At 42.4% G+C, this 20,283-nt stretch overlaps 1 protein-coding gene across 7 annotated transcripts in view; it reads left to right on the top strand.

Annotated features, from left to right (window-relative positions):
* The window catches only part of PRKCQ (protein kinase C theta), a 158,940-nt gene that overhangs the window by 26,211 nt on the left and 112,446 nt on the right, over positions 1–20,283 (top strand). Inside the window, exon 1 of one of the 7 annotated variants that reach the window (XM_060397177.1) lies at positions 1–20,283. This exon is cut by the window's left edge and continues 8,003 nt beyond it; it is cut by the window's right edge and continues 13,575 nt beyond it. The exons of the other annotated variants lie outside the window; for them this stretch is intronic. The gene's annotated coding sequence lies outside the window, so the exon portion shown is untranslated. 7 annotated transcript variants of the gene reach the window in all.

The following is a 20,283-nucleotide window of genomic DNA, read 5'->3' as shown; positions in this document are numbered from 1 at the left end:
CCAGGCGCACTGTCATCCTTTTGAAGTTAATGTGTTTTAATCCATAGAATCATGAATGATCACCATTTTACAGATGAGGACTTTGGCTGCAAGGAGATAAAGGAACTTGGCCTGAGGTCACACAGCTGAATTCAACAACAGATGGTTGAATTGGGTGTTGAAGAGACGAGAGTGAAATAGGTGTGTTTCTTCCCTAGAATTACTTGAAGGAGCTCTGCCAGAGTTTGTCTTTGAGGCTGTGGTTTTTGCTAATTCTATCTCTAACAGACATCTGTTTGTTCTGGAGGGCTTTCTCCAGATAGAGGATACAGTTCCATACTATTAGTTATCTCTCAGATTTAAAAAAAAATTATCATCACATTTCCTGCCTCCCAGACATAATCTTGGTTAAAGTTTTAGGTGCTGGAAACTAGTGACGCATTTATAGATTGTACATTTGAGAGAGCGGTTTGACAACAACTATACTATAGTCGAAGATGCTGCTGCTGCTGCTAAGTCACTTCAGTTGTGTCTGACTCTTTGCCCGTCAGGCTCCCCCATCCTTGGGATTCTCCAGGCAAGAACACTGGAGTGGGTTGCCATTCCCTTCTCCAATGCATGAAAGTGAAAAGTGAAAGTGAAGTCGCCCAGTCATGTCCAACTCTTAGTGACCCCATGGACTGTAGCCCACCAGGCTCCTCCATCCATGGGGTTTTCCAGGCAAGAGTAGAAGATGTGTATACCCCAAAATGCGGTGGTTCTGCTACTTTGTGCATATTTTGTAGAAACCTGTGGCAAAGCAGATATCTGCAAGAATGTTCACAACAATATGATTAAGAAAAGCAAAACAAAATTGAACATTGGCAGAAGAATAGATAAAAATGATTGCAGTATATTTATTTCAGTGAAATTCTGAGGAGCGGTGATTTTCAAGTGTGGTCCAGAGATCCTTGGAGATCCTGCTGACTTCTTTCAGGGTATTTCCAGGTCAAAACTCATTTCACAGCACGACTAAGACCTTTTTCACCTTTTCTCTCTCATTCTGTATGGTGGAGTTTTCCAGAGGCCATGTGTTATGATAGCAACAGACTGAATGCAGAAATAAGAATAAGAAGCCAGCTGTCATCTATTAAGCCAGACATGAAGGAGATTTACAGAAGTGTAAAACAGAACCACTTTTCTCATTGCCTTTTGTGTTGAAAAAGATTATTTAATCATAAAATATGTTCTGATGTTAACTTTATATAATGGGTTTTATTGTTTTCAATTGTTGTTCTTCACTGTTCAGTTGTCAAGTCATGTCTGACTCTTTGCAACCCCCCCTCCCCCCCGGACTGCAGCACACCATGCTTCCCCATCCTTCACTATCTCCCTGAGTTTGCCCAAACTCATGTCCATTGAGTCAGTGATGCCATCCAACCATCTTATCCTCTGTCGTCCCCTTCTCCTGCCTTCAATCTTTCCCAGCATCAGGGTCTTTTCCAACGAGTGGGCTCTTTGCATCAGATGGCCAGAGTATCAGAGCTTCAGCTTCAGCATCAGTCCTTCCACTGAATATTCAAGGTTGATTTCCTCTAGGATTGATTGGTTTGATCTCCTTGCTGGCCAAGGGACTCTCAAGAGTCATCTCCAGCACCACAGTTGGAAAGCATCAATTCTTTGGTGCTCAGCCTTCTTTATGGTCCAACTCTCACATTCATACATGACTACTGGAAAAACCATAGCTTTGACTAGACAGACCTTTGTCAGCAAAGTGATTCTCTACTTTTAAATACACTATCTAGGTTTGTCATAGCTTTTCTTCCTAGGAGCAAGTGTCTTTTAATTTCATGGCTACAGTCACTGTCCAAAGTGATTTTGGAAGCCAAGAAAATAAAATCTGTCACTGTTCCCATTGTTTCCCCATCTATTTGCCATGTAGTGATGGGACTAGATGCCATGATCTTCATTTTTGAATGTTGAGTTTTAAGCCAGCTTTTTCATTCTCCTCTTTCACTTTCATCAAGAGGCTCTTTAGTTCCTCTTCACTTTCTGCTATTAAAGTGGTATCATCTGCATATCTGAGGTTGTTGATATTTCTCCCAGCAGTCTGGATTCCAGCTTGTGTTTCACCCACCCTGGCATTTCACATGATGTACCCTGCATATAAGTTAAATAAGCAGGGTGACAATATACAGCCTTGATGTACTCCCTTTCAATTTTGAACCTGTTGTTCCATGTCCAGTTCTAATTGCTGCTTCTTGTCCTGCATACAGATTTCTCAGGAGGCAGGTAAGGTGCTCTGGTACTCCCATCTCTTGAAGAATTTTCCCCAGTTTGTTGTGATCCACACAGTCAAATGCTTTAGCATAGTCAATGACGCAGAAGTAGATTTTTTTTTTTAAATTCCCTTGCTTTTTCTGTGATCCAACAGATGTTGGCAATTTGATCTCTGGTGCCTCTGCCTTTTCTAAATCCAGGTTGTACATCTGAAAATTCTTGGTTCATGTATTGCTGAAGCCTAACTTGAAGGATTTTGAGCCTAATTTTACTAGTGTGTGAAATGAGTTCAATTGTATGGTAATTTAAACATTGATAGACATTGCCTTTCTTTAGGATTAGAATGAAACTTGACCTTTTCCAGTCTTGTGGCCACTGCTGATTTTTTTCAGCATTGTTTTCTGATATGGCAAATACTGATTAACTGAATCCACTTAAACCAAATCTCTTCAGTAGCCTCAGTAATTTTTTTAAAAGGTAAAGGAATCCTAAGACCAAAAAGTTTGAGAACCACAGCTATAGAGTGAATAAAATGAATATTTGAGATTACATGTACCAAGAAAAATGAACCTCACAAATATAAATCGAGTTGCAGAACAATGTAAATAACAGTTTATATATTGAGTTTTAAAGTCAGTTAAATAGTCATGAAACTAAAAGACGCTCACTCCTTGGAAGGAAAGTTATGACCAACCTAGACAGCATATTCAAAAGCAGAGACTTTGCCAACAAAGGTCCGTCTAGTCAAGGCTATGGTTTTTCCAGTAGTCATGTATGGATGTGAGAGTTGGACTGTGAAGAAGGCTGAGCACCGAAGAATTGATGTTTTTGAACTGTGGTGTTGGAGAAGACTCTTGAGAGTCCCTTGGACTGCAAGGAGATCCAACCAGTCCATCCTAAAGGAGATCAGCCCTGGGTGTTCTTTAGAAGGACTGATGCTAAAGCTGAAACTCCAGTACTTTGGCCACCTCATGCGAAGAGTTGACTCATTGGAAAAGACTTTGATGCTGGGAGGGATTGGGGGCAGGAGGAGAACGGGACGACAGAGGAGGAAATGGTTGGATGGCATCACCGACTTGATGGACATGAGTTTGAGTGAACTCCGGGAGTTGGTGATGGACAGGGAGGCCTGGCGTGCTGCAATTCATGGGGTCGTGAAGAGCTGGACACGACTGAGCGACTGAACTGAACTGAACTGAAATAGGCAATAGTAGAATAGAGATAGATACATAAATATTTATTACATGTATAAAAATGGAGGGAATAATAAACTCTGGCATCTGGATAGTAGTTCTCTTGGTGAGAGTGTGAAAGGGAATTCAGTCAGGAGAAGGATATGGGAAGCTTCAAATATATTGGTCAGGTTTTCTGTTTTAGGTTGGATTGTAGGTATTGGGTATTCATCAAGTTATTTTTTATATTTTGTACACCTGAAATGTTTTATAGTACAGTTTTAAAACTAATAGCTATATACAACACAACAACAACAAAGAACAGAGTCCAACTTAAAAAATCAACAAAGGACATGAGTAGCCATTTTTCCAAAGATGATATACAAATGACCAAGATGTGCGTGGAAAGATACTCAATATCATTGCAAATTAATACCACAATGAGATATCACCTCACACCCATTAGGATGGCTAGTTCGAAAAATCCAACAAGTTTTGGTGAGGATGTGGAGAAATTAGAACCCTTGTACTCTGTTGTTGAGACTGTAGAATGGCACAGCCACTACGGAAAAAAATATGACAGGTCCTCAAAACAATTAAGACTAGAATTACGGTGTAATCTAATAGTCACCCTTGTGGGTATTCATTCAAAAGAATTGAAAGCAGCATCTTAAGAAGATATTTGCTCACCGAAGTTCATAGCAGCATTATTTGCAATATCCAACAGGTGGAAACAACTGTTTCCATTCATCATGCAACTGACAGGTGAAAGGATGAACATGCTGTGACATGTACAATGAGTATTATTGGGCCTTAAAAAGAAAGGAAATACTTCAATAAAAAAGGAAGGGTATTCTGACATGGGGTTGAATAATACTCTAACTTTTTTAGGCTTCAACTTTCTCTTCTGTAAAATGGGATCAGTAGCCCATTCTTCAAAGGTTGATGTGCAGATTTAATGAGAACAGGAAAAATGATGGCCAGTGCCTAGCACAGAGCTTTGGCCCATACATAATCATTTCCTTCTCTTCCCTTTCTAAATTATAAATGTCATGAGGATCAGGTAGAAGGAATACAGTTCTCTCATTTCCCTAGTTCCTTGTGTCACGCATTAGTAACAGCATAGTCATTATCATCGTGTTGAATTGAATTGGAGAAGCTCCTGCTTCAGTAATTTAGAGGTCTGTTCCCAGTGTGGTAACAGCGATTGTCTGTTTCACTCTCTCCTGCTCCTTTCCCCCAACAACCCCTACCACCTGGGCATCAATAACATGAGTGAAAAAGTAGCAGACGTGTCACTCAGGAAAACAAAGCTGATTTGATACGTTAGTTGGATTGGATCTCTTTTAGGTAAGAGAGAATGTTGAATAGTTATCTGATCAATGCAGGTATTGAAGACGAGCAGGAAGAATCAAATTGCAAGTCAAGACCCAGTTTCCAGTTATCTTGATTTGTAATCCTCCTTTGGCCTGAGTCAATAAGAATTAATCACTAGGGAGTTAATTATAGTGTCACTGGTTGCTGTTACCAGTGTGTTGTGGTCCTTGATTAGATGGGCAAGTTGGTACTTAAGCTGACGATGTGTCATTAGAGAGGCAAGTCTGTGGGAGAATGTTGAGTGGGGCTGATTTCGGAGGAGACATCCGGCCATCCACAATCTTTCTGGAATAGATGTCAAATAAGTGCGGGAGTGAAGCTTAAAACTGGGACTGTGACAATCAGTTTAACGTCTTTTACATTGATTTACCCCCATTATTTGCTCCAAACCTCTCTCTCTCAAGCTCTCCCCAAATAGTAGCTTAACACATAAATTGTTTGTCCTGAGAATGTTTTTCTATGAGTTAATGACTCTACCCTCAATTTATAATAGAAGTATGCTCAGGGGGAAAAGTCAAATTTTTGGAAATCTGTCCTTAAAAGAATCTTACCTTGTCTCGACTGAGAAAGCAGTGTAGAAAATGTCTATTGTATTGTCTCTTAAGAAAAATTAGGTAACTGGTAAAAGTTTGTGAGTATTTTACTAGTCACCTGAAATAACAGAGCTTTCTCAGCCTTCTGAAAGTAAAGGTGTCATCTGTGTCACAGACTAGGCTTCTGCATGTTTGATGGATAGAATTGAACACAACGGAGCTCAGGGAGACCAACCCCATAATTGACTGGAAAAGAAAGAAATGCTTTGTTTATGCTAAACTAAACCCAGAGAGCAGAGTAATTTGTAGGACTTACAGACTTAGGGGTCTGTCTGAAAATAAAGAAAAGGTGAAACATAGTGTTATACAAACAAACACATTCTTCCTGGGATCTCATCCTCAGCAGTTACTCAGGGCCTTCCCAGAGGATAGAGCAGGCTAGCAATTAATTAGGCGGCTTTGGAGACAGAGGAGTGCCAGGTGCCCTGGTCGTGGGTGGGGCAGGTGGGGGCCCAGAAGTGCCTCACATCTTTAGATCTGTCCTGCACATGTTGATAAAGATAGATATTAACTTGATACTGACATTTTTGCTGTTACCCTTTCTTCCAAAACATACATTGTGACTCCTTTGTACTTCTGACTGGAAGGAAAGTAATTGTAAATTAGTGAAATGTTAGTCGCTCAGTCATGTCCGACTCTTTGTGACTCCATGGACTGTAGCCCGCCAAGCTCCTCTGTCCATGCAAGAATACCTCCAGGCAAGAATGCTGGAGTGGGTTGCCATTCCCTTCTCCAGGGCATCTTCCTGCTCCAGGGATCGAATCCGGATCTCCCAAACTGCTGGCAGATTCTTTACCATCTGAACCACGAGGGAAACCAAAGTAGTGAAATGTCAGAATAAATAATTTGTTTTAAGCACATTTGATTAATTGGAGGGTACGTAAAATAATTTAAATAGTTAAAAACAGGTTGTCTGGGGGCACACACCTTTAAGAATAGACCCTCTGGTTGCCTGGGGCACGCAGATGCTGAATCCTGGCTCCTTTTCTTTTTCAGCTGCAAATCCTCATGTGAGATGTTTAACTAGTTTCTTCATCTGTAATGTAGAGATGATGATTTCTATCTTGCAGAGCTTCTGTGGGCATTTTTTTTTTTTTTGCATCTCACATATTACTTGTATTTACTTATTTTTATTGGAATATAGTTGTTTACTATGTTGTGTTAGTTTGTGCTGTCTAGAATAGTAAATCAGCTATGTATGTACATAGATACCTTCTTTTTTGGATTTCCTTCCCATTTAGGTCAGCACAGAGCACTGGGTAGAGTTCCCTGGACAATACATAGGTTCTCATTATCTGTTATAATAGACGTAATAAATAGTTATTTATACATAAGATCAGTAGTGTTCACATGTCAATCCCAATCTCCCGGTTCATCCCACCCCTCCTCCCACCCCTGGGCAACCATAAGTTTGTTCTCGGCACCTGTGACTTTGTTTCTACTTTGCAAATGAGATCATCTGAACCATTTTTCTGGATCCCACATATATGTGTTGATAGACAATATTTGTTTTTCTGTTTCTGACTTCACTCTGTGTGACAGTCTCTAGGTTCATCCATGTCTCTGCAAATGGCTCCATTTTTCCCTTTTTATGCTATGGGCGTTCTTTTAGGTGGGTATAAAGCACTGAGTAGACACAATCAGTAGTAACCAGTCCTAATGTGTTTAACTCACATTTCCATTGTAAAAATCTGTCACACACTTAACACGTCCATTGAAGACTTAAAATAGTCTCAATATATAGCAAACATTTCACCAAAATATACTTTCCCAAGCTACATTTCTATCTCTTACTTCCTTACAGAATTTTAAATACATCTCAGGTTAATCAGGGATGAAGGGTAGACTGTATTAATGGGGTGTTTGATTTACTGTAGGAAGGTAAAGTAATAAATGGTATAATCAGTTTTACTCCCCTGAGGGAAAAATGGAAACTTGCTTTGAAACAACCCTGCAAACCGTGTGAAAAACGGTAGCCTTCAGGGCTAGAGATGACTCCCCTTCCCATAATGAGGAGGACTGGCATGCTGGTTTCCAGTCTTGACAGCCGCCTACACGAAGACAAACAAGATCTCTCTCCTCTATCAGGAAGGGTGCACTTGAAGCTAACTAATGAGGCCCTACTGCATAGCACAGGGGACTGTACTCAGAATCTGCAATGGCCCATATCGGGAAAGAATCTAAGATAGAGTGGGTGTGTGTGTGTGGATAACTGATGCACTTTGTTGTACTGCTGAAACTAACGCAATATTGTAAATCAGCTACCCTCCAATAAAAGTTTCTTTTAAAAAAAAAGAGTCAGGAGGGCCACGAGTGGAAAGACCCTGGCCAAGCTGGTCTTCATTCCAGCACTGGTGTGTGTTTGTCTGGAGAGCAGCCGTGCCGGGCACACGATGGAAACCTGCTCCGTTAGGAGTGAGTTTATTTCATCATCAATGACAGTGTTTTAAGTTTCTGGAGGTGTGTGTTTGCTTTTCTTATGTAACCACAAAACAGCGGTTAGTTTCTCTCTAATAGATAAGAGTGGCAGAAGCTGCTGTTGCCCTTAACATGATGTGTGCAGTCTTATTCTGAGAATGAACTTGGTGAGTTTAGTCATGGCAGACCCAGTTCTGACTTTTTCCTCTCTCCCCTTTTCCCAGCACTGGGCTGCCCCATGTCATTTTCCTCCTCCGTTTGGGGAGAGAAAGACAGGATGGAGGGCTCAGCAGAAAGTGGCAGGAAGCACGTGCCAGGCTGACAAGCCTTTAAGATGCCTGGGCTCCTCCTGTGTGACTTTTTCTTCTTTTCTTTTTAAAACCAAACACAGCAGGATGTGTGCACACCAATTACTGAGCACACAGAAACGTGGGCACTGCTATATGGGAGGAACAACTTTCAAAGGACAGAGCCAGAAACTGGCTGCCTCCCTGCCAGGTGTGTAAAGGGCTGTGCTCTCCTGGGGAGAAGAACTGACTTCTGAACCCAAGACTTTCTCAGCACACCACAGATGGAACTCTGCATAGGGAAAGGACGTGTTGGCAGTGGGTTTCCTACTAACTTTGGGATCTTCTGCACTGAGGCTAAAAAAAAAAAAAAAAAACCTTAAAAAATTTTTATTTTATTGTTTTTGGCAGTAACAATGAAAAAAATGTGAATTTGACTTTGAATACCTTACATCTTATGGGTTATGTATTTTTCCAGCGGGATCTTAGGAATCCCTCAGTAAGCTATGCCTTCATCACCTCCATTATTTTTAGATGAGGAATTTGAAGCACAAAGCAGACAAGTGATCTTGTAACATCAAATTCTTCGACGTTAAGCTAATCTCCTGATGTTTTCTTTTATAAAAAATTTTGACGTGGAGTTGATTTACAACGTTGTGTTAACTTCCTCTGCAAAGCAATTCAGTTATACATATATATTAATATGTACATGTATGTATATTCTTTTAAAATTAATTTATTTTAATTGGAGGATAATTACAATATTGTAATGGTTTTTGCCATATATCAACATGAATCAGTCACAGGTATGTTCTGCATATTCTTTTGCATTATGCTTTGTCAAAGGATATTGAATATAGTTCCCTGTGCTCCACAGTAGGACCTTGTGGTTTATCCATCCTGTATATAAAGGGTTGCCTCTGCTAATTCCAAACTCCCAATCCGCCCCTCCTCTCCCCTCCCTTGGCAACCACAAGTCTGTTCTCTGTACCTGTGAGCCTGTTTTTGTTTCATTGATACGTTGATCTGTATCATATTTTAGATTCCACATACAAGTGATACCATTTGGTATTTGTCTTTCTCTTTCTGACTCACTTCGCTTAGGGTGGTAATCTCTTGGTCCATCTGTGTTGCTGCAGATGTTATTTCACTGTTTTTGATGGCTGAGTGATATTACATTGTGCATTTAGGCCTTCTGTGGTGGCTCAGTGGTAAAGAGCTTGCCAATACAGGAGACCCAGGTTCGATCCCTGGGTCAGGAAGATTCCTTGGAGAAGGAAATGGCAACCCGCTCCAGTGTTCTTCCCTAGGGAACCCCATGGACAGAGGAGCCTGGTGGGCTGCGGTCCATGGGGTTGCCAGAGTGTTGGACATGACTTAGTGTCTAAACAACAACGTGTGTGTGTGTACCTTTATCCATTCATCTTTTTCATCCATTCGTCTGCTGGTGGGCACTTCAGCTGTTTCCTTATCTTGGCTATTGTGAATAGTACTGCTTTGAACATAGGGAACATGTCTATTTTGAATTGTAGTTTCCGCTGGGTGTATGCTCAGGGGTGGGATAGCTGGATTGTATGGCAACTTTCTCGCATGTGTCTCTACATGCTACAATTGAACATCTAAAAACGGGTGGGAAGCATAACAGACAACCCTGTTGCCAACTTACGCTCAGACACTGCTCTTGTCTTAAAATGAGAGCTATTAACCCTGAAGTTAGAGATGCCAGGTTATTGATCCCGTGGTTTCTATCAGGAGTCAGTATTCTATATTGGCTTGATATTCGATATCTCTATTTTCACGTTTTATTGCTTCCACTAAAATGCAAGTATTTTGAGGATGAAGTACTATGATCCATGCTCCATGAGTATTGATTGTGTGAATGTAATGATTGGCCGGATCATACAGATTATAGGCTATTCCCATGATATCAGACAGCAGTGGGTATTTCTCCAGCATGGCAGGTGCCTGTCTGTGAATGCACTGGCTTCAGCAGGGTGGCAGGTGCAGCTAGCAAGCTGGGAAGTCATCACACACCCTAGGGTGCTGGGCTCGCAAACAGCCCAGAGAGCCGAATCTCTGCTCCCTCATTTTGTAGGCAGAGAAGCTGAGGCCCACAGAAAGGAAGAGATTTCCTCTGAGTTTATCCCCTTGAACTTTGCACTGGCCTCTTCATTCTTAGTGAGAACCCAAGAGCTGGCCACAGTTAGAACCGTGGTCCCCTCGCCCGGTCCAATCTCCTGGCTCTGATTAAGAGTCAAGAATATGAACATGTTGAAAAGATGTAGTGTCTTTGCTGGACCTTAAACTTAATCATTCAGAAATGCCCTTGAGTTCAACATTTTTATAAGTTCATATAGAAATCAAATATTCTTTAAAGAGTCGGGGGAAATCATTTGAATATGACTATTTTGGGGGAAAGAATGAAGAGAAGCTGTTATTTCACATGGAAAAGAGAAAGCTTGGAGGTTATTTTAACATGTAGATCAGTGTAAGTAGGATCATTGAAAAGAGTCCTAACTAGCAATTTTCTAATCTTCATTTAAAAGAGAGAAAGAGGCTTGTAATAAAGCAGGACATTTTCTGTTTAGTTGTTTATAAAAAGTGGTAATCAGAAGGACTTAGCATAAACTTCATGCCAAATTCACCTAATTCCATGTTTAGAGAGTTAGCAGGCAGGTGAAATACTCAGAAAGTGAGAGAACATTTTTATGTTAATAAAATATTAACAGGATGTCTCATAACACTCCTGTTAAAGATATGAAAAACAATTAACAGCAGTTCCTTTCAAATTCAAGAAAGAGGCACCTTAAGTGGCAGGTCATACAAGTCTTGTGTCCTAGTCAACAGTATTTGTAGAAATAAATGACCTTAGTGAAGACTTAGAAGAGCCAATGTATATAAATTCAGAAAACTCAACATCCTCCAAGTTTTAATGTATGTTACTGTCATTCACTGATGAGTCCTGAAGTTATAGTAAAACAAAATAATTTGGATCAACAGAAAGGAAACTGGGGCTCTAATGATTAAATTCACTAATATTTCTTCCCCAGTACCAGAGGACCATAGCTTGATACTTAGCCATGTCACTTTACTAATTGAAATTATTAAAAATAACCCAAAAGTAGTTCCCTTGAAGGCAGAGGAGAAGAAGGCAACAGAGGATGAGATGGTTGGATGGCATCACTGATTAAATGGACATGAACTTGGGCAAACTCTGGGAGATGGTGAGGGACAGGGAAGCCTGGTGTGCTGCAGTCCATGGGGTCACGAAGAGTTGGACATGACTTGGCGACTGAATCAACAACAACTTACCTTTCAAGTCGTTTGGAAATAGTTAAAAGTCGGCAACTTACAACTTGAACTAGGAGAATCTGAACCTGACTCCAACTCAGATTTTGCATAGTGGTGGGGAGAGAACTGTATTTTTGGACCATGTCAACTCAGCAACATCACCATGACATCACTGCTAACTAAGCAAGGACATTCCTAGCTGTTTCAGTGCCACCCAGGTTTTTCAGAAAGCAGAAGGACCCATTTCCTGTGCTTTTCAAACCCAGTCATGTGAACTGTAGACAGTGTTGATTTTTGAAAAATTGCATGGCATGAGAGTTGCGAGTCAATTTTTATTTGGAACAAAATAAGGACTATAGTGTGGGAGACAGCATTTCATATAGCTCTGTGAACCTGCTCTAGAAAAGCAGGAGGAAGGTCAGTATAAATGTGATTTTGGTGAAAGAGAAATATATGCAATCAAGCATATATTTTTTGCAGGTTTCTGCTGGTCACAAGGAGCAGTTATCACCATGACGGATTTTAGTGCTTTTCTAGATCTGAGGAGATACAAGATAGGCTTAAAAACTCAGCTCCTGAAAATGTCTAGCTATCTGAAGACGTCTCCTGCTAGTTTTCCGCTGAGCACAGTATCTCATTTTTGCTCTCCATCCTACTCTTTTCAGGGAGTGTTGAAAATCAGCAGCTGCAACAGCACATGATTTAATCCTTGTAGAGGTGGATGTTGTTGTGTTTAGCTCCTCAGTCATGCCCAACTCTTTGCAGTCCCATGGACTGTAGCCCGCCAAGCTCCTCTTGCCTGAAAAATCCATTTCAGATAAGAATACTGGACTGGATTACTTGCCATGTCTTCCTCCAGTGGATCATCCCAACCCGGGGATTGGAACCTGTATTTCCTGTGTTGGCAGGTGGATTCTTTTACCACTGGGCCAGCAGGGAAGCCAATGGGCCAATTTGTAATTGGTAACAGGAAGCTCAAAACTTGGTTTAATATTTGCTAATGGAGCAGCTCTTATAAGATGTTTCTTCTCTCTCTGCTAAGAGGTAATTCCTGTTAGACTGCTTCTATCTCCAGTCAGATCCCAGCTTGGCTTCCTTGATTTACCGAAAGCCCAGCAAGGAATTAGTGGAGACAGGTTGGGCTAGGCTTCCTGCAGCCCCAAAGTCATCCATCCCAGGGCCTCAGTCGTGGCAGCCCGAGTTTGGATGCTGGCGTGTAGCACGGTGGACCATCACTCTAGAGAAGCATCTCTCGCTTCAGAGAGTTAGCGCTAGGGTGAGACAAGGGGCGATTCAGGCAGAAACTGAAGGCAGAGCCCAGGGGAGGCTGGTGGAGCTGTGGTCCATCCTCTCTGCTCCTGGAGGCAATGTGTACATTCCTCCCCTAGAGAGATGTGGCAGGGAAACCAAACCCCCTGCTTCCTCTCTTCCTTCCTCTTTGCCCTGAGGCCAGATGTCCTGTTCGGTCACTTGGCTTTTATTCCTGTTCCATCACCAGCGAGAAAGTCCTGAATGGCAGAGGGCCCAGAGGAGGAAGTGCAAGGAGGGGTGGCACCGTGGACGAGGAACCAGAAAAAGGCAGTGTTCCTTCAGCCTTCCCTGACCCGAGTCTGCAAAAGCAAGAAGGGTAGCTTCATTGTGCGGAGCAACTGAGGTGCAAGTATCTTTTGAGAGCCCCAGAGAAGAATGGGATGAATAGTACCTTTTAATAATTGTGGGTCTTCAGTAAAGACCAGCTGCACAGAACCCAGTGGAAACCCAATTTGTTATTTTTTTTAAGCCAGCACTGGATTAAAAAAAATTATTTTTAATATTTATTTCTTTGGCTGCACTTGGTCTAAGTTGTGGCATTCGGGATCTTTAATTGTGGCACATAAATTTAGTTGCAGCAGGTGGCATCTAGTTCCCTGATCAGAGATTGAACCTGGGCCCCCTGCAGTAGGAAGGAAGGAGTCTAAGCTGCTGGGCTACCAGAGAAGTCCCCGCAAAGGGTTCTTGACAAAGGTGTCAACATAAGTCACCCAATTTAATTTCGGTTCAGTTGCTCAGTTGTGTCTGACTCTTTGCGACCCCATGGACTGCAGCATGCCAGGCTTCCCTGTCCTTCACCAACTCCCAGAGTTTGCTGAAACTCCTGTCCATCGAGTCAGTGATGCCATCCAACCATCTCATCCTCTGTCGTCCCCTTCTCCTCCTGCCTTCAGTCTTTCCCAGCATCAGGGTCTTTTCCGATGAGTCAGTTCTTCGTGTTAGGCAGCCAAAGTGTTGGAGTTTCAGTTTTAGCATCAGTCCTTCCAATGAATATTCAGGACTGATTTCCTTTAGAATGGACTGGTTGGATCTCCTTGCAGTCCAAGGGACTCAAGAGTCTTCTCCAACAAAAGCATCAGTTCAAAAGCATCAATTCTTTGGTGCTCAGCTTTCTTAACTCTCACATCCATACATGATTACTGGAAAAACCATAGCTTTGATTAGATGGACCTTTGTTGGCAAAGTAATGTCTCTGCTTTTTAATATGCTGTCTAGGTTGGTCATAACTTTTCTTCCAAGGATCAAGCTTCTTTTAATTTCATGGCTGCAGTCACCATCTTCAGTGATTTTGGAGCCCCCCAAAATAAAGTCTGTCACTGTTTCCATTGTTTCCCCATCTATTTGACATGAAATGATGGGACCAGATGCCATGATCTTCGGTTTTTGAATGTTGAGTCTTAAGCCAACTTTTTCACTTTGATCAAGAGGCTTTTAGTTCCTCTCCACTTTCTGCCATAAGGGTGGTGTCATCTGCATATCTGAGGTTACTGATATTTCTCCTAGCAATCTTGATTCCAGCATGTGCTTCATCCAGCCCACCTTTAGCATGATGTACTCTGCATATAAGTTAAGTAAGCAGGGTGACAATATACAGCCTTGACAGGTTCCTTTCCTGATTTGGAATCAGTCTATTGTTCCATGTCCAGTTCTAACTGTTTCTTCTTGACCTGCATAAAGATTTCTCAAGAGGCAGATCAGGTGGTCTGGTATTCCCATCTCTTTCAGAATTTTCCATAGTTTGTGGTAATCCACACAGTCAACGGCTTTGGCATAGTCAAGAAAGCAGAAATAGATGTTTTTCTGGAACTCTCTTTTTTAATGATCCAACGGATATTGGCAATTTGATCTCTGGTTCCTCTGCCTTTTCTAAATCCACCTTGAACATGTGGAAGTTCATGGTTCATGTACTGTTGAAGGCTGGCTTAGAGAATTTTGACCGTTACTTTGCTATTGTGTGAGCTGAGTGCAATTGTGCAGTACCTTGAACATTCTTTGGCATTGCCTTTCTTTGGGATTGGAATGAAAACTGACCTTTTCCAGTCCTGTGGCCACTGCTGAGTTTTCCAAATTTGCTGGCATATTGAGTGAAGCACTTTCACAGCATCATCTTTCAGGATTTGAAATAGCTCAAATGGAATTCCATCACCTCCACTAGCTTTGTTCATAGTTATGTTTCCTAAGACCCACTTGACTTCACATTCCAAGATGTCTGGCTCTAGGTGAGTGATCACACCATCGTGATTATCTGGGTCATAAAGATCTTTTTTGTACAGTTCTTCTCTGTATTCTTGCCACCTCTTCTTCATATCTTCTGCTTCTGTTAGGTCCATACCATTTCTGTCCTTGATGGAGCCCATCTTTGCATGCAAAGTCCCCTTAGTATCTATCTCTAATTTTCTTGAAGAGATCTCTTATCTTTCCCATTCTATTGTTTTCCTCTATTTCTTTGCGTTGATCACTGAGGAAGGCTTTCTTATCTCTCCTTGCTATTCTTTTGGAACTCTGCATTCAAATGGATATGTCTTTCCTTTTCTCCTTTGCCTTTAGCTTCTCTTCTTCCCTCAGCTATTTGTAAGGCCTCCTCAGACAACCATTTGGCCTTTTGTATTTCTTTTTCTTGGGGATGGTCTTGATCCCTGCCTCCTATACAATGTTATGAACCTCTGTCCATAGTTCTTCAGGCACTCTATCAGATCTAATCCCTTCAATGTGTCACTTCCACTGTATAATCCTAAGGGATTTGATTTAGGTCATACCTGAATGGTCTAGTGGTTTTCTCTTTCTTCAATGTAAGTCTGAATTTGGCAGTAAGGAGTTCATGATCTGAGCCACAGTCAGCTCCCAGTCTTGTTTTTACTGGCTGTATAGAGCTTCTCCATCTTTGGCTGCAAAGAATATAATCAGTCTGGTTTCAGTATTGACCATTTGGTGATGTCCATGTAGAGTCTTCTCTTGTGTTGTTGGAAGAAGGTGTTTGCTATGACCAGTGTGTTCTCTTGGCAAACCTCTGTTAGCCTTTGCCCTGCTTCATTTTGTATTGCAAGGCCAAATTTGCCTGTTACTCCAGGTATCTCTTGACTTCCTACTTTTGCATTCCAGTCCCCTGTAATGAAAAGGACATCTTTTCGGGTGTTAGTTCTAGAAGGTCTTGTAGGTTTTCATAGAACCGTTCAGCTGCAGCTTCTTCAGCATTACTGGTTGGGGCATAGACTTGGATTACCATGATATTGAATGGTTTGCCTTGGAAACAAACAGAGATCATTCTGTCATTTTTGAGATTGCACCCAAGAACTGCATTTGACATTCAGTTCAGTTCAGTTGCTCAGTTATGTCAGACTCTTTGTGACCCCATGGACTGCAGCATGCCAGGCTTCCCTGTCCTTCACCAACTCCCGGAGTTTGCTGAAACTCCTGTCCATTGAGTCAGTGATGCCATCCAATCATCTCATCCTCTGTTGTCCCCTTCTCCTCCGCCTTCAATCTTTCCCAGCATCAGGGTCTTTTCCAATGAGTCAGCTCTTCGCATCAGATGGCCAAAGTATTGGAGTTTCAGCTTCAATATCAGTCGTCCCAATGAACATTCAGGTCTGATCTCCTTTAGGATGGACTGGTTGGATCTCCTTGCAGTCCAAGGGACTCTCAAGAGTCTTCTCCAATTCCACATTTCAAAAGCATCAATTCTTCAGCACTCAGCTTTCTTTACAACTCTTATATCCATACACGACCACTCATAAAACCATAGCCTTGACTAGATGGACCTTTGTTGACAAAGTAATGTCTCTACTTTTTAATATGCTATCTAAGTTGGTCATAACTTTTCTTCCAAGGAGAAGCATCTTTTTTATTTCATGGCTGTAGTCACCATCTGCAGTGATTTTGGAGCCCCCAAAATAAAGTCTGCCACTATTTCTACTGTTTCCCCATCTATTTGCCATGAAATGATGGGACCGGATGCCATGATCTTTGTTTTCTGAATGTTGAGCTTTAAGCCAACTTTTTCACTCTCCTCTTTTACTTTCATCAAGAGACTCTTCAGTTCCTCTTCACTTTCTGCCATAAGGGTGGTGTCATCTGCATATCTGAGGTTATTGTTATTTCTCCTGGTAATCTTGATTCCAGTTTGTGCTTCATCCAGCTTTTATGAAAAGGCATTTGGCATAATTAAAAAATAATTACTTAAAGGACAGAGCTTGGCATACAGGAGATCAAAAAGAGCTCCATGTGCTTTCAGGACAGACCCCAGAAAGGAAGAGAACACCTCAATAGTGAGTTCTCAGGGTAGCACTATGGCGCTGGAGTCTGGTTCCTGCTTCTCCACCATCAGCTATGCAACCTTGAGTGCATATTCTTGCCTCTCTGAGCCTGTTTCACTACCTATAAAATATGGATGAGGGTACCACCTTGGATGTGTTACAAGACCATGGCATGAAGCATATGTGAAAAGGACATCTAATTATGGTTAGATTTTGTTGTTCCTTCTTCTCATTGATTTCCCTAAGAGGAAAACTGAGGCACCAGCTAACAAAATAGCTTATTGTTCTGTGTTCTGTTTAGAACAAAATGAAATGTTAGTTTTAAACAGGAACAAAAGAAAAGAATCTCCCACTTTCTCCAGCCAATCACGTGTTCACAGTGAAGACCAGGGGGAGCACTAGGTCATCTTCTGGGACTTCCGCTGGTCCACGCCTGGGAACCCACGCACATCAGCCCTTGTCTTGCTCTGTCCCTTAGGCCTCACTGACTTGTTCCCATCGCAACCTGAGCAGGACTCACTTCACTCTGAGAGATCAGGTTGGGAGATGCTGAGAATTAGGGGCCGTGTGTTTTTCCAAGATAGTGTAGGTTTTGTCCCGAGGAGGGAAAGTTGGTGCCTTGAGTTCGGCGTTTTCCCTCATGCGGCCCAAGGGCAGGACAGAGGGACGGGGTACCTGACACCTTTGCTTCCACTTTCTCTCCCAGACTTTGTTGACTTGTTACCCAGGCAGACACATCTGATTTTCAGATTTTTAAACCTCAGGAAAATCTGTGTCCAGAGGATGGTTCATGCATTGTCACGTGTGGGATGAGTGCAGGACATTGAGGCCAGAGGCACAATTCGGTTACCATTGTCAACATCCTCTCTTTTGCCCCTTGTTAGCAGGACAGGGAGACTTGACTGGTCCATGTGGGGAGCCGGGGCAGGAAGGAGGAGCGGGGAGGAGAAGTTTTTAGATAGACTAAGGCAATTCTCTTTCGTTATTAGGACAGTCCTCCTGTCATTCAGGAAGCTCTCATCAGTTCTTTATTCATTTCTTCCTCATCTTGTGAAGTGTGGTGTCTGGTCGTCTGTGTGTCTGCCTGCTGTCACAGGCCTCTGGTCCTCTCCCACCAGGGCCTCCAGGCTCAGGTGATCAAAGGCATCGTCAAGGTGGTTCTAGCCAGGGGCAGAAGGCAGATGGGCCCAACCTGGAAGCCGTTCATCAGTTAAGCTCACTGGCTCTTGACCACATCCAACTGCAAGAAAGTGTGCATGTGGTGAGGTGGTGCCCCAGGCTGCCCCCAGCTTCAGATGCCCTCTGTGGGAGCGCACCGGTTGCATGCTCCTTCTTCTCCTGGTTCACCTGCCCTGGCATCACTCTCCAGCTGCACCTGCGTCTCCGTCCCCCAGTGCCTTCTGTTGCCATCTGTCACGTTTTCCTGCTTCACCCCTGCTCTCCATGCTCAGCATCACCTGTGGGCGCAGCTACCCCACTCCTGCCCCCACCTCCCCAGAGCCCTTCCCCCCAGGTCTGTCTTCTCACTGCCTTGGCCCTGGGAGCCCTCCAAGTGACCTGGAGCTGGGAGAGGAATTGATCCGATCCCACTACTCCCAACAATTTTGTGTTCTCTGAGTCCTCTGTCCTGGGGTGTGTTCCTGAAACCCCACATGGGACTTTAGGGGGAAGTGCCTAGGAAACTTGTTACAAACCCATTGCAGGTGGTTTCATGGTACCATTCGGTACTTTCAGACGTGCATCCGTCCATTCAACATCGTGAGTAACATTGCTATGGAAAAATAATATATGCTGACCTAAACTACCTGTGCCATGGCACCCCACTCCAGCACTCTCACCTGGAGAATCCCATGGGCGGAGGAGCCTGGTGGGCTGCAGTCCATGGGGTCACGAAGAGTTGGACATGACTGAGTGACTTCACTTCGACTTTTCACTTTCGTGCATTGGAAAAGGAAATGGCAACCCACTCCAGTGTTCTTGCCTGGAGAAGCCCAGGGACGGGGGAGCCTGGTGGGCTGCCGTCTATGGGGTCTCACAGAGTTGGACACGACTGAAGCGCCTTTGCAGCAGCAGCAGTAAACTACCTGTGAGGAGAAGAGGGTGACAGAGGATGAGATGACTGGATGGCATCATTGACTCAGTGACCTGAGTTTGAGCAAACTCTGAGAGATACTGAAGGACAGGGAAGCGTGGTGTGCTGCAGTCCATGGGGTCGCAATGAGTCAGATACGACTGAGCGACTGAACAACAAAGCTACCTATTAATGAAGTCATGGGCCACTGCTGTTTCCTAAATTGGGAATCCCTCTGATAAGGATTGGAGGATTCTTGAAATCAAAAGGCTTCGGTGTCTAAGAACTGCCTCCCAGCACTTTCCACGTGCAGACCTCCCAGTGAATTGATATTAACAAGAGTGACTTGTTAAAATCCCAAATGTTATTGAAGCTCAGGATCTGAATGTGTGCCAGGTGGTACCCTGGGGCCGGGCATCCAGTGGTCTTGCAGTGCTGGAATCAGAGGGCTTAGGCCCTGTCACTCACAAGTTCTACAGCCTCAATAGAAGTCTCCACCTCTCTGGTTCTCCCTTGCCTATAATGGGAACTTCTCTGTAATGCCCATCCTGTGGCGCAAAATGGTTAGGTGTGAAAAATGAGTTGATGTATGAAAAGCATTTTCCCCTCTTTGTTATACAGGATCATTTTTTTAAATTAGTACTGTAAACCTCTCAAAAATAACCATTTAGAATCACCTAAAATTCAGTCCACCCAGAGAGTGTGTTTTGGCCCAGAGTTTTTCCCATTAAAATTTATACAGGTAAATTTATTTTTTTAATGAGAGTCTAATTATACACTAAGGTTAGCACATCTCTATTTCAATTATAGCCTGTAAATTAAGTGAATAACAGTCTACTGGTTGTAAAATATTCCACTGTATTTATTTGTCATAATATATTTAAATAATAGCTTATTTTTTGACAGTGAGGCTATTCCCAGTTTTAGTAGGCCATGCTGCAATTGGCATTCTTATTTATATACCTTCATATACTTGCCTTGTCATTTCAGTCATTTAATACATATTTTCTTCCATAAAGATTGTACAGGTCCGCTATCCAAACTATTATAGCTAAATCTGTTTTACAATTTGTATTTTATAAAGGTAATAAATTATAACTATTTAGTACAAAATATTCCCAGTAGGCTTTATGTGTGTGTATGTGGGGGATAAGGTATTAACAGTTATGTTCAGTGGGATTAAATAGACCATGAGTAGTCCACATCAGATTTTGCTACAAAATTAGTTTGCACTAGGTTCGCAAATTGATGATTTCATATTTTCTTTTCTTC

Source organism: Ovis aries, chromosome 13 (assembly GCF_016772045.2).
Source record: "Ovis aries strain OAR_USU_Benz2616 breed Rambouillet chromosome 13, ARS-UI_Ramb_v3.0, whole genome shotgun sequence".
Lineage (NCBI taxonomy): Eukaryota > Metazoa > Chordata > Mammalia > Artiodactyla > Bovidae > Ovis > Ovis aries.
The sequence above is the reverse complement of the archived record's forward strand: the minus strand, read 5'-3'. Positions and strand labels throughout refer to the sequence as shown.